This window comes from Amblyomma americanum, chromosome 5 (genome assembly GCF_052857255.1).
Source record: "Amblyomma americanum isolate KBUSLIRL-KWMA chromosome 5, ASM5285725v1, whole genome shotgun sequence".
Taxonomy (NCBI): Eukaryota; Metazoa; Arthropoda; class Arachnida; order Ixodida; family Ixodidae; genus Amblyomma; species Amblyomma americanum.
Window position 1 is genome coordinate 50,782,232 of NC_135501.1, and position 21,987 is coordinate 50,804,218.

Consider the following 21,987-nt stretch of genomic DNA (forward strand, 5'->3'; position numbering starts at 1 on the left):
TTTTTGCTCAAACAAGGACAGTGTTACTGAAGTTACAAACCTAGTCGAAAAGTACTGTCAACAAACTGGCTGCCTAATAAACTGGGATAAAAGCTGTGGATTTTGGCACGGTAATTGGGATGATGGCCCGGAACGCTTCTGTCGGTTGCAGTGGTGAGAACTGCCAACGCGCTACGTTGGCGTGCCTCTCCAATGTTATCGGGATCCCAGTGACAGCTGGAACGATGAAGCGTGAAGCGCGAAGAAGGCAGACTCGTGGCAAGGGAGGCAGCTATCGATGTTCTCGCGCGCCTCTGTCTCTAACATTTTTCTTGTGTCAAATATATGGTACCTAATGAACGTGTTGAGTGCATGCCGAGGAAATCTTCAAAGAATTCCCCGCGTCTTTGCTTTTTTTGTATGGCCGTCGACATGGGAGCAAACCAGTCGCACCAATTTGTTTTTTTTTTCTGTCAAAGGTAATGGCCTTGGTCTTGTTGATTTGTTTTTACGCCAGGTTGTGTCACGATTGATGTTCCTCCGTGACCAGTCGGACAGATTTTTGCGGACTGTTATTCAGCTTCGATTGCAGAGGCTGCTTCTGAAATTGTGGTGACTTTGAGTGAGAATATGCGTGGTTCCGTCGTAAGTTAATCCATCTATGAAGACGTTTTTCTACAAATTACATTCAAATACGCTCCCTGTTAAAACATGCCCGAACGAAAAGGGAATTTTCGTCCCCTGCATAACTAACTGTATCCTATGCAAGAAGCACGAGGAGATAGAGCACATATTCCTGGAGTGTTGGGACCCCACTTTCACTGGGACGTCCTCCAAAGAACTATTAAAAAAGATCTTCCCCTGGACCCCTACGGTATTACATTTTTGCCAATTCAAAATGAAACAGGAGTGCCCTGTGAATTAATCATGCTGCTAAGCCTCCACAGCTTGTGAAAAACCAAAATGCAGGTGCGGCATGCCGATGTGCGAGAAAACTTCATTGCAAGTGTAGTGTGCCTGAGAGAAGTGTACCGGGCACGAGCTGAACAGCCTGAATGGCTCTCTGTACTAGATGGCTTGGCTGTATTGAAAATATTTTAAACCCTCGTGTATCGGCCGAAATGGGCTGGGGTGTTTTTATCCTTTTTGTAATTTTGTTTACGTGTCAAAATCGTCAATAAAGAAAAAAGAAGCCGGTACAGCTCAGTGGTAGAGCGTTGGTCTTGTAAACCAGCGGTCGTGAGTTCGAACCTCACTGGCGGCTTCCCTGCCTTTTTTTCTTTTAGTTGGGAGGAATAAACACACACAAGTGGGAATTAAAATAATCGGTTCGAGGCACAGGCCGCTTTAGCTCAGTGGGGGGATTCTGCTTCCGGCCGCGCTAGCGAACGGGCACGTTATCATGAGCTCCGTCGGAGCGGTGTCAGCGGCCCAGCTAGGCCGCGGTAACAGGTTTTTTTTGTGCTGTTTCTGCGACAGGTTCTGAATACTAGGTAGTTTTACCGAGTTTGCCTACAGGGCGTTTCGTTGCGAACACAGTTTTTTTGCACTGTGATACTAGGGCACGCCCATACCGGGTGGAAGATTTCCGCAATGTTCTTGCTGAGTTATCGCTCCTGCCGGAGGTCATCGCCATCGGAGCCTACAGGATGAGCCACGTGTGGGCGGTTACGTTTAAGGATGACGACGCCGTGAAAAAGATTGTGTGTGCTGGTGAGCTGGTCGTGAAAAAGTGCCGGTGTCTCGTCATCGACCCAGCTAACCAAGACGTGCGCATGAAAGTGCACTGGCTTTTGGACAGCGTTCCGGACGACAACGTGTAGCTCGCCTTCGCGGCATTCGGCAAGGTGACTGACCTTGCCCGCGAGCGGTGGCGAGTGCAGGGTATGGCGGACAAAGGCTGTACTACAAGGCTCGTCACCCTGAAGCTGAAACCGGGAGTGAAGCTCGACGAAATTCCGCACCAGGTATGCACCTTGTATGAAGTCAGTTCTATGGCTTTCAGTGACCACGCCCTAGTGATTACAACCTTTGGTAGGCAGCAAAGCAGAAAGCGGTTCAATTGACATTTATGGAAATTAAATAATAAGTTTTGTCGAGGGTTTGATGGCATACCGTCTGGTCAGGAATCATGGTGAGGCAGATTGCTGGTCACTGGCCAAAGTCAAAAGATGAAAAGACGTTTCGGGAGCACTACAGCTCCCTTGTTCACTGTGAAGCAATCGGCGAACGGATCCGTTCTTTTGTAGCACCCAGTAGCGTTTTTAATGATTTAGCATAGATTGGATGTAGAGTTCCGTCTTCCTATTTAGTGTGTTAGACGATGTCTGTATGATAAGGGACTCAAGATTCTGCCGTGCTGATGTGTTCTTTTCTGTTGTCAATATCTTTACTTGATCCCAGTTAATCGCGTGGCCGGATTCTTGCACATGCTCGGCGATGGCGTTAGATACTGCTTTCTGGTTTCGGACGTCGTTCTGGTGCTCTCACAGGCGTCTCCTGAAGTCCTTTGTTTCACCGATATATATTGATGAGCAATCGGCGTAGTCAATCTCATACACAACACCTGGAAACTTTTCACGAGGGAGGTTGTCCTTCACATTCACCAGTTCTATTCGCACCTTGCCAGCGGGGACGTGCGTGATGCTGACGCCATGCTTGCGGAAAATACGTGCAAGCGCTTCGCTAATTCCCGCTACGTATGGGACTGCAGCTTGTTTTTCTTTTGGTTTTTCTGTTCTCTCGCGTTCTTCGGAGGCGGGCTGATTCGCTGGCATTCTTCTTTCGGTGTTCCCGATGAAGGAAAGCGGGTAGCCATTTCTTCGAAGATCAGACTCTATTCTTTTCACTTCGTTCTTTAGATTGGCATTTTGACTGTAGACCTGTCTGGCACGGTTGATCAGGGAGACAACCATAGACCGTTTGTGAGCGACTGGGTGCACAGAACTGAAATGTAAATATCTTCCAGTGTACGTAGGTTTGCGGTAAACATTAAATACAAGGCCAGTCGGAGTACGGGTTACCGTGGTGTCCAGGAATGGGCGGCAGCCGTCGGTTTCTTCCTCAAAAGTGAACTTGATTGAGGGTTCAATGGAGATCAGGTGGTCCAGAAAAAGGGCCATGTGCTTCCGCTCTAGGACACAAACAGTCGTCCACATACCTTAGAAATATTTTTGGTCGCGGCTGGAAAGTGGTTAGGGCTTTGTTTTCGATGACTTCCATCGTGATGTTCGCCGCTGTGACCGAGATTGCTGCTCCCACTGCTGTGCCGAACGTCTGTTGGTAAAAGGTGCCATTATAAGTAAAATAGATGTTAGCGAGACAGAAGCGCAATAGCTCGCAAAGCTCTGCTACGTCGAAAGGGAACCGATCTTGCCATGAGCCCTCATCTTCGAGACGTTGACTGCAAGCTTCATTGGCCAGATTGTCAGGTACGTTGGTGAACAGTCAGCAGACGTCGAAAGACACGAGCATGTAGTTGTCTTCAGGGACAATGGCTTTTACCTTGTCGATGAAATCGGACAGGTTCTTGGCGTTCTTTTCTGTCTTTCCACCCAGTGGAGCCAAAACACCGTGAAGGTACTGGAACAAGGGAGCCGTAGTGCTCCCAAAACGTCTTTTTATCTTTTGACTTTGGCCAGTGACCAGCAATTTGCATCATAAATAATAAGTTGTTGGAGGACGAAGGATTTGTTAAGGAAGTAGAGCAAGAGCTAAAGAAGCTAATTACTGCGCAAACGTCGAGTTTCGCTGCAGAGTGGGAGGAGTTTAAGCACACGGTAAAAATAAGAGCGATTGAAAAAAGTACGCAGTAGAAATATGACGAGAAACAAAAGGAACCACAACTTCGTGACAGCTTGATTACCTCACGTGTATAGAAAGCACCCAACCAGGCACATGCTTTAATGAAATCAGGGATGTCAAAGCCCAGCTGGAAAAAATGGACGCCGATAAGTACACTGCGGCAGTTATTCGGGCGCGAACTGAACAGCTATGGGCAGGAGAAACACCAACAAAGCGAGCGATATCTGATGAAAAACGATACTCGTGCCGAAAGTAAATACAACAGATAAACACTGGGTTAAGGGTTTCGGCGGAGAGTGGTGTAATCAAGGAAGCAATCTGTGATCATTTCAAAGATATGCAGGGTCATTTGCGAAAAGCCGAAAGGGGCTTCCATTGCGAATTCTTACCACTTATGCCGAATCTTGACGAAGAAGTAAAAACACGGCTTGAACAGACGATTTCCGTGCAAGAAATAGAGGACGCGATAGATGCATTGCCAACCGGTAAAGCTCCTGACCCTGACGGCATGAAGCAGCTTTCTACAAAACTTTTGAAAAGCGCCATAGCCCGGATTCCGCAAATCATTGTCGTTGAAAGTTATGAGGAAAAACGTGTTCCGCTGTCCTTCACAACTTCGCACATAGTGCTCATTCCTAAAACCGATGACCCTGAAAAGCTGCTGATGGTGGGGTCTTTCCGCCCGATAAGCCTTACCAACGTCGACTACAAGATTTTTATGAAAGTGTTGGCGAAGAGATTGCAGAGTGTTATAACATCGCTTGTAGGTACGCACCAAACGTGTGGCATAAAAGGTCGAAGTATTGCTACTAACATACGCGTGGCGCGGTCCATACTAGAATGCCGCGACTCTTTTGATGACCGAGTGGTGATGATACAACTAGATCTGGCAAAAGCCTTTGACCGTGTCTCACGATGACTTGTTTGCCGTATTAGAGCATGCAAATGTTGGTAAAATAATAATAGAGGGTGTTAGAATGGCATACGCAAACTGTACGACTCAGATTGTTGCGAACGGCGAACTCACTGAAAGCCTGCAAGTGCAATCTTCTGTAAGGCAGTGTTGTCCCCTGTCGCCACTGCTATTCGCGGCCTACCTTGAACCACTTTGCTGGGCCATCCTGGATAATGAAAGCATAACGGGTTTCAGGCTACAATCCGCGCACGTCAAAATCTTTGCTTATGCCGATGACATCACCGTCTTTTGTGCAAATACAGAAAGTATTTTTGAGGTAACAATCAATCAATCAATCATGTTTATTTAACATCATGACGATGTTGGGTGCGCCGACAAAAAGCCATTGGGAAGGCTTGACGAGGCCGACGCACCCCACAAGGGCATTGCAGTGGTACACAACATGTTAGCACTTCGAGGGATAAAAAAAGAAAAAAGAAATTAACAAAAGTAACATATTTGGCATTAGCTGTACATCAATTCGGAATCCTTATTTAGTTGATGTGGGAGAGTGTAGCTCAACATTTGATAACCATAATTTGTTCGCATCCTAGGCACATACCATTTGGGTGTCGCACGTGTAGTGTACTTTGGCTCATTGCATTGTAATTTTGACAGATTTAGCATATTGCAATTATTGTGATTAATACCGGTTTTATACCGTTGTAGAAGTAAAACATCGTACAGCTGTGGCAAACGGATGATTCGAAGTTCATTGAAAAACGGTTCGGTGTGTTCTAGTCGAGGAGCATTCATAATATTGCCACGCTGCTGACTTTCTGCCGGCGCCACCTGGAGGTCGAACTGTGTTCCCGAGCGCGTGGCCGAACGTCTTCTTTGTCCAGAACGAGCGCGGCGGTGTTGGCAAACCTCGCCCGAGTGAACAGTTTGGTTCTCTGTATTTTCGCCGGTGACATTTTTGGTGGAGCCGTGCTGGGTATCATCCCATGTACGCTGACCGGGACGATAGCCCTGACGCTTCTCCCCGACGAGCAGACGCCACACCTGTCCACAAAGCTAGCCGTCGCCTGCGAGGCCTGCAACCCGAATTTGAGCCACTCACGATTCCTGCTCGGGCCATGACTTCCGCCACTGGCAGCCAGACAGGTCAGTCCTTCGGCAGTGCTCCGCCGTTCGTCTTTCTTGCACCTCGGTCGCCACCATCCTTCCACGGCGACCGGTTCGAGGGTGTAGAAGATTGGTTGGCCGGTTTTGACCGTGTGGCCGCGTTCAACCAATGGGACGACGAGCGAAAGCTGCTGAACGTGTACTTCGCACTGCAAGACTCGGCGAAAACGTGGTTCGAGAACCACGAGGCGTCCTTCTCTAACTGGGCAGCTTTTCGCCGCGAGGTGCTCGCCACGTTCAGTTCGAGCGAGCGAAAGGAGAATGCCGAGCTTGCCCTTCGCTCCAGGTCACAGCAGTCCAACGAGAGCGTGGCCATGTTTATTGAGGACATGACCCGCCTCTTCAATCGGGCCGACCCAGCCATGCCCGAAGCTACAAAGGTGAGGCACCTTATGCGTGGGGTAAAGGAGCAGCTGTTCGCTGGCCTCATGCGCGACCCTCCGAGAACTGTCGCCGCCTTTGCCAAGGAAGCGACGACCATAGAACGTTCCTTGCAGGAACGGAGTGCCCAATACGGCCGTCAGGCAAATGTAGCGGCCGCTCAGTACTGCACGTCCTTGCCAGGCCCCGGGGATGAGGCGCTGCGAGCGCTTGTGCGGAGCATTGTCCGCGAAGAACTGCGACACCTCCACTTGAGTGCTCCGTCAGAAAGCGTACCTTCGACAGGCGATGTTCTCCGTGACGAAATCCGGCGAGCGGTGCAGCCACCCCCCGCACCCCTTTCGGAGCCGCACGTAATGTCCTACAGCGATGCCCTGCGCCGACCTGCCCCGGCGCCGCAAGCGTTTCGCCCCGTTGCCGAACCACCACCACCCCATCGTTACGTGCGTCCCATCGAGCAGCAGCAGGACCCTTGCCCTCCATTCCGCAAAGCGTACGTGTGGCGAACGTCCAACGATCGTCCGCTCTGCTACCACTGCGGGGAGCCCGGCCATGTTCTGCGGAATTGCCCGTACCGGCGGATGGGTCTGAGAGGATTCCCACCGGACGCGCCTCGACCGCGCTATGGTGAAAGACCGCGGGACATAGAGGAGTACCTGAACTCTCAAGTGCCGCCCCCGACCTCACAGCGGCGACAGTCGCGATCGCCATCCCCGAGGCGCTTTGCTACGCCCAGTCGGCCCTCAACCTCCGGTCAGTTCGGAGGCACGTCCCCTCGGCGGGAAAACTGAAGACGGCGTCCTCCGGGGGTAGGGCCGCCGCCGCTGCACGAAGTCAACAGCCTCCACCCGACGATTGGACACGACGGCCCGAGCGTCAACGACCCGATCCGACGACCCCACCGACGTGCTGCGAACGATTAGTTTCCGCTGAAATTTTAGTAACCGTCGACAGTTATGAACTGACCGCACTCGTCGATACCGGCGCTGATTTTTCTGTGATGAGCAGGGAGCTAGCCATGACACTCCGTAAGGTTCTGACGCCTTGGTGTGGACCCGTGATCCGCACTGCCGGTGGCCATGTCGTGACACCAATCGGCGTCTGCACTTGCCGCATCCAAATCCGTGGTCTTACTTTCACCGGCTCCTTTGCCGTGTTAGCTGACTGTTCAAAGGACCTCATACTGGGCATGGATTTCCTTCACGAGTATGGTGCGATCATAAACCTTCAGGAACTCATGGTATCTTTTTCCGCCCAGCGAGCCGTTAACACAACCACCGAGCCCTGTAAAGTAATGTTGCGCATATGTGACGACCACATAACAATCCCTCCGCGAGCCAGCAAGTTCGTCACAGTCGAGTGTACTGACAGCACCGGCGCTCTTGGCATTGCTGAAGCGAACATGTCCCTGCTACTCGCTCGGCAAGTTTGTGTCGCCCGAGGCCTAGTAGACCTTGCCAATGGTCGTACCGAAATCTTAGTCACGAACTTTACTCGTGAACCGCAACATTTGACGAAGTCAGAAGTCGTCGCTTATTTTGACGAGCTTGGAGAGTGTACGAGGCAGTGCTCTTTATCCACCACGTCAGACCTCGCCGACGCGACGGCTACAGCCATTCCGACTGACGTGAACCCGCACCTCTCGGCCAGTCAGAAAAACTGCGTGCAAAGCCTAATCTATTCCTTCCGCGACTGTTTTGCGGAAACTTCCAAGGTCCGACAGACGCCGCTTACCAAGCATCGAATTGTCGTTGCTGACGACCAAAGACCAATTTGCCAGCGTCCTTATCGCGTGTCTTCCAAAGAACGCGATGCCATCCGCCGCCAAGTTACACAGATGCTCCAGGACGACGTCATCCAACCTTCCACGAGCCCCTGGGCATCGCCTGTTGTTCTCGTCACGAAGAAAGATGGCACCCTCAGGTTCTGCGTCGATTACAGGCGCCTGAATACCGTCACGAAAAAAAATGTGTACCCTCTGCCCCGCATTGATGATTCCCTAGACCGCCTGCGCCATGCCACCTTCTTTTCATCCCTCGACCTCCGCAGTGGGTATTGGCAAATAGAGGTCGACGAACGCGACCGAGAGAAGACCGCCTTTATTACGCCAGACGGTTTATACGAGTTTAAGGTACTCCCTTTTGGCTTGTGCTCGGCCCCTGCCACGTTCCAACGAATGATGGACACCGTGCTGTCCGGTCTGAAGTGGCAGACATGCCTCGTATATCTTGACGATGTCGTGATCTTCTCTGACACGTTTGATGAGCACCTGAAACGCTTGCGTGCTGTTTTCGAGGCCATACGTTCCGCTGGTCTCTCTCTCAAGCCAGAGAAATGTCACTTCGCATTTCAAGAGCTGAAGTTTCTTGGTCACATTGTCAGCGCACGAGGTGTTAGTCCAGATCCCGAAAAGGCGGCCGCCGTAGCTGCCTTCCCTAAGCCAACAGACAAACGGAGCCTGCGTCGTTTCTTGGGCCTCTGCGCGTATTATCGCCGGTTTGTTCCCAATTTCTCCCGGCTAGCAGAGCCTTTGACCCGCCTGACGAAGGATTCTGAATCCTTCATCTGGGGCCAAGACCAGGACAGCGCCTTCACAGAACTCAATATTGTCACCGTCTGCAGTGTACGCCTGTGCTTGGCCACTTCGACGAAGAGGCCGACACTGAACTGCACACTGATGCTAGTAACGTTGGCCTCGGCGCGGTCCTTGTTCAGCGGCAGGATGGTCTAGAACGCGTGATTGCTTACGCCAGTCGCACTTTGTCCCGTTCAGAAGTCAATTATTCCACAACGGAAAAGGAATGTCTAGCTGTGCTGTGGGCCGTTACGAAATTTCGTCCGTACTTGTATGGCCGCCCGTTTCGGGTCGTGAGCGACCACCATTCACTCTGTTGGTTGGCGAACCTGAAGGATCCCTCGGGGCGGCTTGCTCGATGGAGTCTTCGGTTACAAGAATTTGATGTCACCATCGTGCACAAGTCTGGCCAGAAACACAGCGATGCTGACTGTCTATCCCGCGCCCCAATCCTGTGCCCCACTGACGAGTCCGACGACGATTCCGCTTTTCTTGGTGCTCTCACCACGTCCACCCTTGCCCAACAACAAAGGGCCGATTCTGACCTGCTGCCCCTCATAGAATACCTTGAAGGAATCGCCCCATCTCCACCTCGGCTCTTCAAGCGCGGACTGTCATCGTTTTGCTTGCGCGATGGGGTACTCTACAAAAAGAACTACGGCCCAACGGACACTGTCTATCTGCTTGCAGTGCCAGCTGCGCTTCGCGACGAAGTTCTGCGCGCGTGCCACGACGACCTTTCTTCGGGCCATCTCGGGTTTTCCCGCACGTTGGCGCGCATACGCACCAAGTACTACTGGCCCAAGCTTGCTGCGGTTGTCCGCCGTTACGTCCGAACCTGCCGAGAATGTCAGCGCCGGAAGACGCCACCGACTAAACCAGCCGGGCTCCTGCAGCCTATCGATCCCCCGCGCCTCCCATTTCAACAGGTCGGCATGGACTTACTCGGTCCGTTTCCGGAGTCTTCCATGGGTAACCGGTACATTGCGGTTGCCACTGACTATCTCAGCCGCTACTGTGAGACCAAGGCTCTTCCCCGTGGTACCGCCGCCGAAGTCGCAAGTTTTTTCATTCATAACATTGTGCTTCGTCACGGAGCTCCAACGGTCGTATTAACTGACAGGGGAACCCCGTTTACGTCGGCACTTACGAACGAGGTACTTCGACTCAGTGGCACCAGTCATCGAAAGACAACGGCTTACCATCCGCAAACCAACGGTCTGACTGAGCGGCTTAACAAGACAATTGCCGATATGCTCTCTATGTATGTCGACGATGACCACGCGAACTGGGACCGGATACTTCCTTACATAACGTTCGCGTACAACACTGCGCTTCACGAAACGACGCGCTTCACTCCTTTCCATTTGGTGCACGGTCGCGAAGCCTTGACCATGCTGGACGCCATGCTTCTTCCGGATCCTACTCCCTCTTCTGTCGTGGATGTCGACCAATTTGTCCGTGACGCCGAAGTTGCTCGCCAAGTTGCTCGACAGCGAATCCGGTGCCAACAACAACGCGACGCCGAGCGTTACAACCTCCGCCGCAGGGAGGTGATTTACACACCCGGTGACCAAGTCTGGGTGTGGAGCCCAATCCGTTTGCGAGGGCGCTCCGAGAAGCTTCTTCGCCGTTACTTTGGTCCGTACCAGGTGTTACGCCGCCTCAGCGCGGTGACCTACGAGGTGCTCCCTCAAGGAACTGCCCGGTCCTCTCGACACCCGACGTCCGAGGTCGTCCACGTGGCGCGAATGAAGCCGTTTTATTCCCGTTAGCCCCGGACCGAACCCCGCCATTACCTTTCGCCTTATTTTTTTTTCTTCCCCTCGCGTGCGGCATCGAGTCGATGCCTCTTAGATGGGAGGGGCAATGCCACGCTGCTGACTTTCTGCCGGCGCCACCTGGAGGTCGAACTGTGTTCCCGAGCGCGTGGCCGAACGTCTTCTTTGTCCAGAACGAGCGCGGCGGTGTTGGCAGAACAGGTGACAATATTTCGAACAGCTTTCTTTTGAAGAAGATACAAGCGGTTAATATTTGTAAAAGACGTGGTACCCCACACCAAAAAACAATATTTTATAACAGAGGAAAAAAGTGCACTATACAACATTTTCTTGATACTATTCGGCATGAAATATCTCAGTCGACACAAAATACCGACAACCTTTGACAGCTTGTTCATCACCATGTCAACGTGATTATTCCAACTCAAATGCTCATTAAAAATAACACCTAAACTTTTGACCGCAGGGACCGTTTCGATGAGCGACTTACCGATCCTCAAACAGAGTGGTGGCACATTTGTCAACTTGTTACGAGGCCGGAAAAGCACGGCCTTCGTTTTTGCAGTGTTTATGTTTAATAAATTATTTTGAGACCATTCTTGGAGTGACTGTAAACATTTTGTGGCTTGTTTCTCAAGATCTGGCAGCTGTGCAGCTCTAAAGAATAAAGTGGTGTCATCAGCGTAAATCACAAAGGTTGGAAGATTACTAATACAGACGATGTCATTAACATAAAGAAGAAACAGCAATGGTCCCAAGATGCTACCTTGCGGGACACCAGAAACGATGTGTCTAATATCAGATAAATCATTGTTTATTTTTACTTGTTGCGATCGAGCACTTAAGTAAGACTGAATTATGTCAAGAAACTGTCCGCGGAACCCGTAATGCTCAAGCTTTGTTAACATTATTTTGTGGTTAATGCGGTCAAACGCTTTTGAAAAATCGATGAATATGCCAAGAGAGAAGTTTCTGCTCGAAGGATTCTAAAATTAGCTCTTTTTGTGTCAGCAGCGCGGTTTCCGTCGAAAGGTTCTTCCTAAACCCATGCTGACTGGGCGTTATTATGTTATTTTTGTCACAAAAACTAGATATCTGGTTGAACAAGATCTTTTCAAAGCACTTTGAAAAAACAGGTAGAATAGATATTGGACGATAATTTGACAGACTGTTTTTGTCTCCACCTTTGTGAATAACTGTGACCTTGGCAAACTGCATTTTCTTAGGGAACACTGCGTGTTCAATACAGCTATTGAAAATACATTCTAACACAGGACTAATTACATCAGCGACATATTTTACTGGTGAAATTTTCAGGTCATCAATATCACACGACTTGCTGTTACGCAAAGCTAGAAGACAATTTTTGATTTCGTTCGCATCAGTTGGAGACAAGAAAGCACTGCAAACAACCCGCGAGTCAAGACACTTCGTGTTCATAAAATTGTAGCTCACGTCTGCCTGAGACACAAAATAGTTATTGAAATCATCTGCTAGTCGTTTCCCACTCACTGTTTCGTTGTTGACTAAAATTTCAAGTGTACTAGGAACAGTTGTACCTCGATTTAGAATTTTGTTGACGTTTTTCCACACAAGATCGCTCCTTTTTAATAAGTCTTGGTTGAACAGATTTTCCATGTACTCTTTTTTCGCCTGTCGAAGAAAATACGTAACTTTGTTCCGGTATGTTTTAAATTGTTGAAGGTCATCTAGTGACCTGGTTTGGATAAAACGGTTGTAAAGGTCTGTTTTTGTTTTTATCATTTTGAGGCATTCGGCGCTTATCCATGGTTTGCGAGCTTTGCGGGGCTTCTTTGAGGTTACGAGAGGAAAGCTTTGTTCATATGTGGATTTAAATATGGTAATAAAGACATTTTAAGCATCTTCTGGGTCCTTGTTTTGCACAACACTCCAGTAAAAATTTGATAGGGCTGCCCTAAAATGATTTAGTGTGTCATGATTAATGCGTCGGTGTGTAATACTTGGAGGCATACGATTTTTAGTAGAGGGGGGGCTCTCGACGACCAGGTATATTGGAAGATGGTCACTTATGTGGCCAATAATTACTCCATAGTTCAGGCGATTCGGTGGGGAGTTAGTAAAAAAGACGTCGATTGCTGTCGCTGCTTGTAATCGTGTGGGGACATTTATAACGTTAATGAAGCCATGGAATCCCAATATCGACTCAAACTCTAACTTAATAACTGATTGTGATAGAAAATATATGTTAATGTCACCCCCTAAAACAAGGTTAAGGTTGTTCTCTGTGACCCATTGGAGGTATTCATCAAGGAAGCAGGCAAAATTCGAGAAGTTGCTTTTTGGAGGTCGGTAAAATACAGAAAAGACGTTTCTACCACTTTGTAAGGAGAGTATTTCATAGTCATCATGAGTTAACGTGAAATCGACAAGAAGGCGGCATTTAAATTTGTTTTCTATCGCTATCATCACGCCCCCACCTCGTTTATCAATACGATTTTGCACATATGTAGTGTAGCTCGGCAAATGCAAGGCTTCACCGCTATCTTGGTACCAAGTTTCAGTAACCATTACTATGTTGAAGTGGAAGTTAAGTGCAGAAAGGAAAGATTCGAACTCGTCACCTTTGTTGCGCAGGGACTGTGCGTTGACGTGAAAAAAAAGACATGCTGCTCTTTTTCTGAGCAGACGCAGTGTTTACAGCAGATGGCAGGAAGAACTGAGACTTTGTTTGGTTTAAAAGGGTGGGCGGCAGGTCCATCAGGGGTGCGAAAAGTGCATTTCTGAGCAAGGGCCTAGCCCCTAAAGCAGTGTGTCAAGTGTACTTTCCTTTGAAATGACTATCGCTGATGCGCCATCAGATTTCCTTACCAGTATTTTTCCATTTGTGTGCCAGACATATTTGAAGTCATGTTGTTTTGCCCATTCCTTCGTTTTTTTCAGCAGATCGCGGCTCCTTTTGGTCAGGTTCTCAAGCACATGCACTTTGCTACCTTGATTTGCTATCTTATTCCTGTTTGCCCACCACAGGTCCCGGGTTTTTTGTCTTGTGAACCGGCAAATAATAGTTGGAATCTTATCTGATTTCGAGGGCAGCCGATGTATAGTGTCCACGTCATCACAGGTTAGTTCTGGGAGCTCAATCATAGCAGCGATGGCATTAATTTTTTTTCATTAAGTCTTCTTTCTCAGATTGAGGTATTCCATGAAACTGTAGGTTTGCTCGCCTATTCCGCCATTCCAACTCGTCAAGCTGAGTTACCAGGGATTCAGTAGGTTCTATTCCTTCTAGTTTCTCAACTCTCTTTCTGATTTCCGTGATATCTTGCTTGTTTTTTTGTACACGGTTAACTAAACCAGTCAGTTGATCAGACATAAATTGCACAGCTGTTTCCATATCGTCAACGGTACGTTTCAGCGGCAATAACACTTCAAGTTTTTTGTCAATGGCTTGCAGCATATGCCACATGTTCTGTATGTTTGGCTCTTCTGCAGCTTTCACAGGCGCATGCGTGCTGGATTTTAGTCCTCTGCATTTAGGACACCTCCAGGTTTTCCGATAATCATTTTTTAGATTTCAGTGTCGCTTCAGACACACCTGCACATTTGCCTACATGAAACACAGTGTGGCATACGCTGCAAGGCACGCCATTTTGATCATCTACCCCTGACTGACACTCCGGGCATTCTTTATCATCACCAGCCATTGTAACACACTTGGCAGCAGCAGTGGTCAGACAGCTGACTAACAATAGGCATGCAAGGAAAACCAAAAGGGGCAAACCAACCTGCGATGGTACAGGAAGACAGGAAGAAAATATGAAATAGATGTCGCCGTGACCACTGCCGCTGCCAATGTGCCCCGAGATGCCACAGCGCCGCTTTTTATCCACGGTCTGGTGGTGGCAGTGCCGCCAAACGGGTCTATTTCTTCTTTGTCGCTGACGGTGATGCAGCTTGCGTCGGCAATCTCGGCGGGAGCGTCGGCGGAAATCTCGGCGGAATTCTGCGATGGTACAGGAAGACAGGAAGAATATATGAAATCGATGTCACCGTGACCACTGCCGCTGCCAATGTGCCCCGAGATGCCACAGCGCCGCTTTTTATCCACGGTCCGGTGGTGGCAGTGCCGCCAAACGGGTCTATTTCTTCTTTGTCGCTGACGGTGATGCAGCTTGCGTCGGCAATCTCGGCGGGAGCGTCGGCGGAAATCTCGGCGGAATTCTGCGATGGTCCAGGAAGACAGGAAGAATATATGAAATCGATGTCGCCGTGACCACTGCCGCTGCCAATGTTCCTTCCTGCTAAAGTGTGGTATGTGATGAATGTGCTGAGTGCTTCCAGGGCAAGCGTTCAAAAACTTCATCGTGTTTTTGCGGTTTTTATTTGGGCATCGACCTGAGAAAGGACGAATCGAACAAACGTAGTGCATCTATTTTGTAGCTGCACTGGGGCCCAGATCCACTGGGAAATAAGCAAAGGGTTCTGCCTTGGCAGCTGGGATGTGGCGCCAGAACACTATTCTCGGATGCGCTGGTCCACCACTCCAGCGTTGTATTACTCTTACCGGGACCCAGATCCGTACTGGCATGACCAAGCATCGAGGGCCAAGAAAGAAGTTATGCATGGCAAGGAAGGCAATTATTGATATTTTCACGTGCCACTATATGTAACATGTTCCTTCCTGCTAAAGTGTGGTATGTGATGAATGTGCTGAGTGCTTCCAGGGCAAGCGTTCAAAAACTTCATCGTGTTTTTGCGGTTTTTATTTGGGCATCGACCTGAGAAAGGACGAATCGAACAAACTTGTTTATTTCTGTGAGGAAAGGTGGGCTTGGCTTGGCGCACTTATTTTTGAGACAAGTTGTCACGCGTTTCATATACCTTCGGGATCAAAGTGATGTCTTCCTCCGGACCGTAATGCAAGTTCGGCTTTTTTGACTTCTCCCCGAATTTCTTGTAAGTTCTTCTCTAAATATATAGGGTGCGATAAAGGGTCCCTTAAAGAAGTTGTACTCGCGTACAGATGGCTGCATGTTCGGTTTTTCATGGAGTATTTGTGTAATGTCAAGAAAAAAAATTGTACGTGGACTTACTCGGCACAATAATTCCTGTACCGATATTTTGTTTGCCACACAGTGCAGGCCCCAGAGCCGATGTACTTAAAAGAGTTAAAAATATGCCAATATTACCATCCATAAAATCCACACAAATACATTATCAGTGAAAACATGGATTCACGATAAATGTCTTTTCGTCTCTTGGTCAACAAATTGTTTCCTGTGCCACAAACCTGGAACCATTGAACATGCTTTTTTAGACTGTTTTGATCCCATTTTTTTCTGGGATGCCCTTCAGGAAACTTTAATAAAAGGCTTACCCCTAGGTGCACATCGAATATAATTTTTACCCTTTCACAAAATAGATGATTTTCCTTTTGATGCAATAATGCTCCTGGGCCTTCACAGCTTGTGGAAAACCAGAATGGAGTTTAACAATGCAGATGAACAAGTCAAGCATGTGCGGGAACATTTCATTCAAAATGGTGTGATGTTCAGAGAAGTGTACAAGGCCCTCCCTGAACAGCCAAAATGGAATGATGTGCTTGACGGTTTGGTAAGGCTGAAAAAAGTTTAACGTACCGTGGAATGCAGAGGTGTGCTGACACGTTTTTATCGTTCATCGCGTCTGTTTTAGTATAGTCGGCAATAAAGAAAAAAAAGGACGTGTTTGGATGGGCCCCGGAGAAGCGGTTTCAGCGGCCCAGCCGGGCCGTGGTATCAGGTGTACAGACAAGCCGAACGAGGATTACCAGCTGGTTTTGCCACATCTGCATACCGGTTCGACAGTTTTAAATAGTTTTTTTGCATGGCCACACTCAAGCGCGGCCTTTCCGTGTTGAACATTTCCGAGACGCTCTAACGCGTTTGACACCGCTGCCGGAAGTAGTTGCCCTCGGTGCTTATCAAATGAATCACGTGTGGGCGGTAACATTCAACGACGAAGAAGGAAAAAAGAAGATATTGCAGGCCGAGGCGTTCGACGCCAAGGAGCACCGCTGTGTGGTCATAGATCCAAGCAACTAGGGCGTCCGGCTGAAGTTGTATTGAATGCTACACGTCCCTGGTAGAGCTCCGCTCTGGCTTCGGGGCCGAGGCACTGCGCAAATACGTCGAAAGTGCCGTGTGCCGCGCTGCGGAATATTTCGTCGCTTCTGCCACGACGAGACCCAGTGTGTGCTTACATACGCGAGTGTTGCAGGCCCGGCCCGAAAGGATGAGATGGCAGAGCACCTGATGGACGAGGTAGATGCCGCGGAAGCCACGCGTAAAGGTAGCATTGAAGAGGCCTCGAAGGATACGCCCCCTTAACTCCCCAGGCCGGATGGAACGCCGAATGCGGACTGCGGCGTGGTGGAAGTAACGCCCGACGATGCTGCGACGACAGACGTAGGGAAGCTACGCGACGTCTCGGATGGAGAACAAGCTTCCCATTCGCGGCAGGGTACCGCATGCGAAACGGATGACATCGACATGCCTCCAAATTCGAGCGTGCCAGCAAAGCGGGCGTACGACGACCGCAACGGAGAAGCCATCAAAGATAATGACGGCAACGAGGAACCCCCGCTAAAGACCCTTCAAGTACGGCGGGCGTCTCTAAAACCGAAGCCTAATGTCTCATCTGACTGGAGGACTACGGCTGCAACGCCTCCGCTGTAGCGGGGGTGACGGTTCAAACACAGCAGCGGTGTCTCGGTCGGTGACCGGGAACAGTGTCTGCCTGTAGTCACCTTCCGGCTACTGCGACGTGCACGACAACAGCGCGAGAGAATTACGAACTTGCTTCATGAGTTCCTGTAATTGAAACGTAACGTCTTTGGCGACTCCACATGCTTTCAATGGCGGCCAATCTAGAAAGTAGCCTACGTGCCGCGAGACTGAATATGAGAGGCCTTTCAACCCGACGAAGACAGCAACAGATAAATAGTCTTCGGGGCGGCTTGTTGTCTGTGATTTCCTTTTTTCTGGAATGCACCGAATATATGTCATGAACGTGAAGCTTTCTTTAAAAGTATTGAATTGTACGTGGCGTGCGAAAGGCGTGTTATATTGCTTGGAGACTTTTATTGTCTCTGCAGACTGGAAGACAAAACTGCTAAACAAGTTTCACGGGACGTTTGTGCAGAACTGTTACTGCAGATCGTTAATGAAATTGGGCTAGAGGGCATTAGCATTGTGCTGACACCAGAAGATCAAGCAAATTTCACGCACTTTCAAGGTGTTTCTCATGAGAGACTTGACCGCATATATGTCCCTGTTGAGTTGGTGCCAGCTTGTTGCAGTTATGAAATCCGACGTGTAAGCTTTTCTGATCACTCTTTGGATATGGCCACCTTTGGTAGAAAGGAAAAAGTGGCAGAATTCAACTGGGAGCTATGGAAATTCAATGAGAAGTTATTGCAAGACGAAATATTTGTTGCTTAAAGAAGGGAATTATCAGCGACTTGTTGCTGAGAACATCGAGCAATTTCATATATGAATGGGAACAATTTAAATGTAATCTTAAACTCGCCGCAATAGAAAGAGCGTGTGTGTTAAGCGCAGAAAGACTCAAGCCGGGATCGTTCGAGCAAGAAATAAAAAATAAAAAGTAAACTTGAAGTTATTGATGAAGAGAGGTACCACAGCGCAGTGGTAAGGGCACGCGCCGAGAGGCTATGGCAGGGTGAAACGCCCAAAAAACGAGCGCTGAGCGCAGAAAAAGGGCATGCGGTGAAAAAAGAGATAAACAAAAATTGTTATCACGATCAATTAACGAGCTAAAAGGCGTTGGTTGAGCGGGCCTTTTTGGAATATTATAGATAACTGCTTAGCCAGAAACTAAATGCTATTGGCAACTTCAGAACCGACTTTTTTCCGCTCATGCCTGTTCTGGATGATGACGTCAAGCAGACTCTTGAGAGACCTATAAGTGTATCAGAAATAGAAGCAGCCATTGACGAATTAGGTTCCCGTTAGTCGCCTGGTCCGGACGGCTATGGTGCCGCCTTATACAAGTTTTTAAAAGCTGAAATGGCTTCTTGCCTACAGCGCGTGATTGCTGAATGCTATGAATACAACTGGACCCTTCCGTCTTTCAAGATTTCTCATATAGTATTAATACCCAAACTGAGGACCCTGTTAGGTTACTCTGCGTCGAAAACTATCGTCCTATAAGTCTAACAAATGTCGACTATAATATATACATGAAGGTGCTTGCCAGTCGGTTACAGAATGTTATCACGTCACTCGTCGGTCCGCACCAGACAAGCGGCATAAAAGGCAAGTCAATTTTGACAAATATACACACAGCAAGAAGTGTCCTGGAATGTTGTGTCGCAGTGCATGACCGCGTAGTTATGCTGCAATTAGATCTGCAGAAGGCATTCGATAGGGTCAGACACGATATCCTGTTCGTGCTTTTGGAGCACGTGAACATCGGCTCTGTCATCACTGACGGCGTGAAAACGGTGTATAAAGAGTGCCTCGCCAAATTAGTCATAAACAGGGATTTAAGTGAAAGCATACCAGCTCTGTCTACTGTCCGACAAGACTGTTCACTCCCGCCCCTCCTCTTCGCCCTTTTCTTGGAGCCATTGTATTTCAGACTCCTTACGGGACCAAACATTATTTGATTCGGAAGTTAGGGTTTTGGCCTACGCAGACGACATCGCAGTGTTTTTTTTACCGAACCAGGACAGTGTGCGTGCAGTTGTTTAGGAAACCGCGGAGTTCTGTAGGGTAACTGGTAGCGCAGTAAGTTGGACAAAATGCTTAGGATTCTGGCATGGAGACTGGGAACACACTGCAGAATTTTTCTGTCAAATGCAATGGACGATAACCCCTGGCAAGTAAGTACCTTGGAATCCCTCTTAAGCATTACCGGAAAAGTAAAGAATATTGGGACGAGGAAACACTGCGAGTTAAATCTGGTACAGCTAAATGGGGAGGGCACAATTTTTCCATGTTTTCGAGAACCACTGTGTGTAACGTATTTCTGGTTACCAAAAATATTTTGTTTTGCAAGCGTTGTGCATGAGAATAGCGGCGGTGCAGAAGCTGCAACGAGTAGTTGCGACGTTTGTATGGGCCTCTACATGGGAACGTACAGGCCGGTGCAACCTATTCCATGCCATACGGAACGGGGGTCTCAGGCTATCGCATTTATCTTTCAGACAAGAATTTAACCGTTTTTTTTTCTTGCGCGATCAAAGTGATCAATTTCTAAGAAAAATAATACAAGTGCGATTATGTCAATCACTGCTTGAGTATGTAATGTCCACAGTATCAAGCACAACGGCGTTAAGTCCATTTTTGCACGAAGATGTCGCATCCTTTCGTATTCTCCAAGCGAGGTTTTCGGAAGAGTATTTGGCCAAAGTGTCGCGTACGATGCTATATAAAGATCTACGTGATGTGTTGATGCCAGTACCAGTGTATCGTGCTGTGTATAAATTAGCTACTGAGCGTGATGTCCTTAAAAGGGTTAAAAAATGTTAATCTGAGTCTCGGCCAAATCTTTCTTCTTTCAGTTGCATACAGGCACTCTAATAGTGAAGCCATGGCTGCAAAGCAAAGGTCTCTTTTTGCCTTGGAGCGTTAACTGTATTATCTGTAAAAAGCCAGATACTATTGAACATATCTTTATCGACTGCCACGACGCAGTTTTCCTGTGATATATTCTTCAGCGAGCTTTAAAAAAAGATTTGCCGGTAACGCCTTTTGGGATACGTTTCCTGCCATGTGCTTAACCTGAAGGAGTGCTGCTGTGCATGCACCGCGTGTGGAAAACAGGAATAGATGTAAGACATGAACATGTTGTTATACATCCCGCTCGGCAGTATTCCGCTGAGAGTGTGACGTACATCAGGAATGTTTTTAAGGCCCAGAATGGACCTCTCGACTGGTTACCGGTCTTGGACGAGCTGTCCTCTAGGAGGCATTTTTAACTGCAATGCACTAGAGAGAACTAAACAAGTGCTTTAATCTCTTTCTATATAGCAGTGCTGCCTTTTTGTGTGATTGTATTTGCCAAGTCGGAATTAAAAAAAAGCCGCTGTAGCTCAGTGGTAGAGCTTCTGTTGCTTTTTTTTTCGTCGGGAGGGACCATCATACAGAAGTGAGGATTAAAGTAATCGGTTCGAGGCACCGGCCGCTATAGCTCAGTGGTAGATAGTTGGTCTCGTAAACCAGCGGTCGTGAGTTCGAAACTCACTGGCGGCTTCAGTACCTCTTTTTTCCAGTTTGGACGGACAATCATTCACAAGTGGAGATTGAAGTAATCGGTTCGAGGCACCGGCCGCTACAGCTCAGTGCATTCCATTTCCGGCCGCCGAGGCGAATGGACTTGTTCATTTTCGCTCTCAGCGCGACACGAACGGGACACAAGACGAAGGACTAGCACAAACAGGCGCTGACTATCAACTGGTTTTTTAATGAAGAACGAAAAGCGTATAAATACATGCAGTGAACTGCTTATCAATTAACAAAAGTTATCTGGAAGGCACGTGGGAGGTCAGATAGCTCTGTTCCGACATAAAAATAAATTAACACGCGAGGTAATGGAAGCCTTTTATATTTACCACAACGGCGCAAAATGTATCAGCAGCCCTTCCATAACGTTATCCGAGAGGGAATTAAGCTATCTGACCTCCCACGTGCCTTCCAGATAACTTTTGTTGATTGATAAATAGTTCACTGCTTGTATTTATACGCTTTTCGCTCTTCAATAAAAAACAGTTGATAGTCAGCGCCTGTTTGTGCTAGTCCTTCGTCTTGTGTCCCGTTCGTGTTGCGCTGAGAGCGAAAATGAACACTTACCAACTCGCCCAAATTTCCGCCTTGCTGAACGGACGTGTGCGTCATGACCTCTGTAGGAGCGGCTTCAGCGGCCCAGCCGGACCGTGGTACTAGGGGTGTTGCCAGCGATGACCAGGAATATCATGTGCTTCTTCCTCAGCTACCAACAGGTCGTGTTGTTTTAAATACCGTTTTTTTTTGCATGCAGATGTGCGGTCTTGACCGTACCGTGTGGAACATTTCCGTGTTGCGCTGGCTTGCTTATCGCTGCTGCCCGACGCAGTCGCACTGCATGGGGCGTTTCAAATGAGCCATGTGTGGGCAGTGACATTTAAAAGTGATGGTGTGAAGAAGATACTCAGCGATGGCGACATAAAAGTGAAAGAGCGACGTTGTGTGGTCATCGACCCTAACAATCAAGACATTCATTTGAAGCTACACTGGATGCTGCATAACGTGCCAGATGAAGATATACGCTCTGCCCTTTAATCATTTGGAAAGGTGACTGAAGTTACAAGGGAACGGTGGTGAGTCCAAGGTGTCCAGGACAACAGATTGTCGACGCGA

At 48.5% G+C, this 21,987-nt stretch overlaps 1 non-coding gene across 1 annotated transcript; it reads left to right on the forward strand.

Annotated features, from left to right (window-relative positions):
* Positions 1–1,171: 1,171 nt before the first annotated feature.
* On the forward strand, positions 1,172–1,243 carry TRNAT-UGU (transfer RNA threonine (anticodon UGU)). The gene has a single exon. It is a non-coding gene; the product is annotated as a tRNA-Thr (tRNA).
* The last annotated feature ends 20,744 nt before the right edge of the window (positions 1,244–21,987 follow it).